This window comes from Austrofundulus limnaeus, unplaced genomic scaffold (genome assembly GCF_001266775.1).
Source record: "Austrofundulus limnaeus strain Quisiro unplaced genomic scaffold, Austrofundulus_limnaeus-1.0 Scaffold50, whole genome shotgun sequence".
NCBI lineage: Eukaryota > Metazoa > Chordata > Actinopteri > Cyprinodontiformes > Rivulidae > Austrofundulus > Austrofundulus limnaeus.
The window spans coordinates 636,413-642,326 of record NW_013952452.1 but is presented as its reverse complement, the minus strand read 5'-3'; the positions used below and the strand labels follow the sequence as shown (position 1 = coordinate 642,326).

At 38.1% G+C, this 5,914-nt stretch overlaps 1 protein-coding gene across 3 annotated transcripts in view; it reads right to left on the bottom strand.

Annotated features, from left to right (window-relative positions):
- tpk1 (thiamin pyrophosphokinase 1) overlaps positions 1 to 5,914 on the bottom strand; it is an 83,582-nt gene that overhangs the window by 26,021 nt on the left and 51,647 nt on the right. The window lies entirely within an intron of this gene.

Here is a 5,914-nt window from a genome sequence, read left to right as displayed (position 1 = left end):
ATATATATATGTACACCATATACCATTTGGATACTGTATATAATATTCGAGACCATGGTCTTGAGCCGGAAAATGGTAGGGTAGGGTGCTTTCTCCCGGTCGGGGAAGAGGTCCTGCCCCAAGTGGACTTTAAGTATCTTGTTCACGAATGAGGGAAGAATGGAGCGGGAGATCAATAGGCGGATTTTTGCTGCATCTGCTGTGATGCGGGCGCTGTACCGATCCATCGTGAGAGCTGAGCCAAAAGGCAAAGCTCTCGATTTATCGGTCGGTCTACGTTACCCTCATCTATGGTCACAAGCTTTGGGTAGTGACCGAAAGAACGAGATCACGGATACAAGCGGCCGAAATGAGTTTCCTCCGCAGGGTGTCTGGGCTCTCCCTTAGAGATAGGGTGAGAAGATCGGTCATCTGGGAGGGACTCACGGTAGAGTCGCTGCTCCTCCACGTCGAGAGGAGCCAGTTGAGGTGGTTCATCTGGTTAGGATGCYTCCTGGACGCCTCCCTGGTGAGGTGTTCCAGGCACGTCCCACTGGGAGGAGACCCAGAGGAAGACCCAGGACACACTGGAGGGACTATGTTTCTCGGCTGGCCTGGGAACGCTTGGGGATAGAGGAGCTGGCCCAAGTGGCTGGGGAGAGGGAAGGCTGGGTTTCTCTGCTTAGGTTGCTGCCCCTGCGACTCAACCCCAGATAAGCCAAAGAAAATGGACAGACGGATGGTAAATATAATATCTTTGAATAAAAATGTACAATTCACTCTGACAATGATAACCACAGAAAATGGAGGAGCAGGTTTCTGCAATTCTTTGAATGATTTTATGTGCTTATTCAGTCCCAAACACTTGTTGTTTTTCTACTCCAAACTGTCAGCTATGGAACTATGCAGAGGTATTTAATGAAATAATAAATTAAAATGACTGAACTCTAAATGTCTTTCATGTGAGGCTTCTCACCGTCAGCAGCCTGCTTCATTTTGAGGAGAGCTGGACAAAGGCGGAGCAGCCATCTCTAACACTACTGAGGCAGAACAGGAAGCCTCTGATATGAAGTAGCTCAGTAGAATCTTTGTTGAGGCTGCAGTCTAATGATAGGTCTGCATTGCTGTAATGACACCAAAGGTGGCTATGTGCTACTAAATAATGATTTGACTGCAGCATAGTAAAAATAACTATTTTCACAATGTAGTAACTACGGTAATTATTGCATGCTGTCTGCAGAGGCTGCAGAAATGATTGTGACTGAGTTGAATCTGGTATATCTTATCAAGGCTATCACTCACATTCTGTAATAAATATTTTACGTCACCATCCCCCTTTTTCACAACCATCCAGTTTATTATCATTCTGTTCTTTTCCTCCTCTCACACTCGTACCATCTCATCCCACTCATTAGAAGATACCGTGACAGCTGAGCTACTTATCACCTTTTGTACGCTACAGTATTTTTCRGTCATCATTTCTAAACTCCCCTCAGGAAACTGTCAGTAGATGCTATCACTATGTGTGTGTGCCCATAAGTTGTTGTGCTGTTGGATGGGTCTAAATATCCTTCCTTCATGCATTTATTAAAATAGGTTGAGAAATGTATTTGTTAGCTCTGGGCCATCTTCCTTAATAATGTCATTTCTGGTGAACCGTGTTTAAAATTCATGTTTATACATCACACATACACACAGACACAAGTTTATATAACTTATCCTTAGTTTCTTTCTCTAATGAGTTGACAGGAACAACCTTACTTCATCCATTGCTTGGCAATGACAAAACATTTAGCAGTTTTTCTACTTTGGTTGTCGGGATGAAGTATTTGCATACTTGCATATTACTTGATGGATTTTGTTTAGCATTATTATTAGGGTAATTAAGTGTATGTAACAATTTGTTAATTAACTTAAAAAACATATAGCTTGATAGCGTTCATTTAAGATTAAGGAATTTTGTTGCGATTTCATATGTCCTGATTTGGTCTATTTACTGTAAATATTTCATAGTTGTTTCAACCTAGGGATGGACATTTTAAGCATAAAATAAAAATAAATAAGTACTGGTCTTGGGTTCAATCCCCAGTTTGGACCGAGGTTCTTTCTGTGTGGAGTTTGCATGTTCTCCTCATGCTTGCATAAGTTTTCTCCAGGCACCCTGGTTTCCCCTACAGACCATAAACATCTACAATAGGTTGCCTTCAAAAACAGGCCTCAGTTGCAAAAGAGATTTGAGTAACACTTTATTGGAAGGAGTGTACATAAGACTGACATGACACTGTCATAAACATGAAAGAGGCTTCATGAATGTTTATGATTGTTGTCATTAAGTGTAATTTGGTAAATTATATATTTAATGCAAAGTTGACATTGTTTGAAATGTTTTGGTTATGGCAACTTGGAATTAACCAAGACAAAAATGTCTTAATGACAACTTGACATTGGTATGATATGATATATACTTATATGGAAATGTCAAGTGATACTCTTATTGTAGTTACAGCATCATGTGATTGTATCATTCAGTATGATTTCTTGGTTAATGTCAAGTTGTCATAACCAAGACATATTAAACAATGCCAACTTTGCAATAAATGTGTCATAATTTACCATATGACACTTAATGACAGTCATAAACATTCATGAAGCAGGTTCATGTTCTTGACAGGTGTCATGTCAGTCTTATGTACACCCCTTCAAATAAAGTTACCAAGATTTGTGATCTCAATGGGACTTGCCTTGGTAAATAAAGTTCAATAAATTATAAAATAATTGTATTTTTCCTCAAATTTCTTCATTTGTTTAAAGAATGATGGTGTCGACATGATTGGTGCTATAAAGTTTACTCACCTAAACTATTGCAGCTGACTCCCCCACAACAAATACAGACAGACGCTTCTGATACAGAGACATACTGTGGCTAATTCAGCTGGTCAGGGATCATAACATTCTTTCATTTCAGTTATTGCTTGTTACAAAGCAGAGTACTGCCTCTTTCATACTGGCAAGAATGACACTATTTGTATTAGGTGAATCCTTGGCTTAAATGAAACATAGCAGACATATACTGTAGTGAGAACATAATTTGCTTTTTCAAAAAGCATAAAGTAATTACTTCTTCCCGATTTGCATGCCGCTTATCAAACAGTTGTGGTGCATTACCATAATCAGGTGTGGCTCATGAACATAATTATACACCGACTTGCCTTTACACTCAATTCTTAGTTTAGCCTACTTGCATATCTCTTTTTTAGCTTCTAAAAAAACTAACAGAAACAACGTGGCTGTATATGTGTTGAGTTCACAAAAAATTGACTATATTTCCCACAAGGCTACAACACAAATCTAAATCATATGGTAAGTTAAAAACCCTTCTTCCTATGACAACCCATTAAGGTCCCGGCATGTTTTTTAGTAATTGCATTTCCACGAGGGGATAGAAAATGTCAGGTGAAAGTGGTCAGAGTGATGGAACTGTAATTAGGTATACTTTATTGATGGAGCGTATCAGGAGAAATCAACACGAGCTAAATTAGTTTACTTAATTGCACTTGTGTTAGTTTTTCCTTTGCTGACAATCAGTTAGCTCTCTGGTTCACCAATATTACCTACCCATCCCCTCTGCATTATTTATTTCATATTTGTTATTTGACTGTAAAATAAATATTAGAGCTCATTTACAAATCTTTGCAAAGATGCTATAGGAATTTGACCTGATGGTGGTGCTAGTAGTACCTCCTTCAGTTAGACAAAGAGGGGAATCCAGCTGAAAGATGTTTCGACCTGTTTTTTTATGTCATATAAAAACAACTGCAAAATCACAATTGCTCTTTTAACTCTATTAGTTCCAAGCACTGTACTTTTTTAGATGTTTAAAATATTTTCCCCATAGCTGCCAGAGTAAACACGTGTACTGTTTTAGATCTGATATCACAACAACATCCATTTTTGATAAAAGCTAAAACTGAATGCATTATAGAATTAACTTGAGTCGAGTCTCTTTCAGCTCATCCTGCTCGTTCCCCTGGCGTGATACCAGAAAAAAAATGTTTGCTGAACCACTGACAACTCATTTTAAATTTACAAACTAGATCAAAAGAACACAAATCACTGCAGAATTGTATTCTTTCAAGCAAGAGTTAAAAACAACCTCAGGATGCAAAAAAAAGTCTCCTTAAGGCATAGAAGGGCTGGAGTGGCTGACAGCTTAAAACTCTTTCTTATAGAAATATCATACATTTTTTATCATAGAAAAGCTTTGAACCCAAGTGTGGGGCATCATTTCAACAGACTTCTAAAAAGTCTTTATGTCACTCGAGAATGCCACTGCTCTGACTCGGGCTTCCCCAAGCAAGTTGTTTTAAATTCCTGCGCAGACACAAATTTATACAGGAAAACAAGCACACAAGCCAGAGGAAGAAGGAATTACAATTTCTACACCAGTACTGTACATAGGGCAGTCAAGTATGTTAAAAAATATTCAAATTTTAGTTTTATATTCTAGTTCCTTTCTGAAACCCCAAAGGGAAATCATTACTTCAGGCCTTCTAAATATGCATGTGGTTAATTATGCATCTTGTTATCACTGGCTAATCTGCATAAGACTCAGATATATTAAGTCCCTCTCATTACCATTCAGAGGGCCATCTCACAGGTGTGCCAAGTACACTGTACAACATATTGTAGTTTAAATAAAAACACACAAACACCCACACAAGTTGGTAAAGAAGACTGGAAGTGCATGTACACATGCATATTCAAACATGCAGAGTGACATGTTCAAACAAGCAGACGTGTGCTCGCTCAGGCATTCAGACTCCTAAAAACGTACACATGCTCATCCAGGCTCTGACAGTGGGCACCCCGCTGAGGAGGACGTGCATTATGCAACCCCACTGACAGTAGGTCTGGGTTTCCCTCCAGTGGGTGGCAGTTTGGTCAGTGCCAACTCATTAAAAGCACAGCTGGCCATATGGGTTGGACCACTGGACTCCTGGAAACCACTGGAGTCCTTAGATGAACTTCCAATAGATTTTTACCCATTGATCAAGAACAAAGAAAGCTCTTTGGAGCATGTTTTTTTTCATCTTCACAACACAGAAGTTATTCAGATCGAGTGCCTATAAATCCCTGAGTCGTATTTGCTAATTGTTTCATCAGTGCCTTATTCTTGCCAAGTATAACATTCTTAGTTTTGAGAACTTAATCAAATAGACAAATATGTGTCTGCTTTTCAAGATTATTCATGGTTCTGCTGCACCCCCTTTAAAACAATCTGTATCCCTTAGCTCTGGAAAAACATCTCGAGTCACTCGTTCAACTATGAGGTGAGTGTAGAGTTCCCAAATGTAAAACTTATTTTGGTAAATCAGCATTTACAAGTACTGCCATACAACAGTGGAATACTTTGCCACCAGAACTATTGATATGTGCAGACTTTCATAAATTTTCATGCGTGACAAAACAATGGCTTATCTTAAATCAAACCTGTTATACTTTGGATATTGTAGGTATGTTTATCTGCCTGAAATGATTTGCCTTTTTATTTTTTTGAGTGGTCAGTCTTTTTTAATGTGTGTTTTTAAAAAGTGAGTTTGCATCTATGATTGCATCTTTTTGGGAGTATGGATATTATGAATTGATTTTATATTGACTATGACTGTATGCTCTTGTATTGTATATTTGTGGTGCTTTATAATTGTTTTTTTCTGTTTGAATAGCATCCAGCTGCTTTATTTTATTATTATTTTTAAATTTTACCTTTTATAATGATTTGTGGGATGGGTCAGGGACTACATTTGTAAACTTAGCACCCAAAGCTATAACCACCAAGCATCTTTCCTGTTAAAATCAATCAATCAATCAATCAATCAATCAATCTATCTATCTATCTATCTATCTATCTATCTATCTATCTATCTATCTATCTATC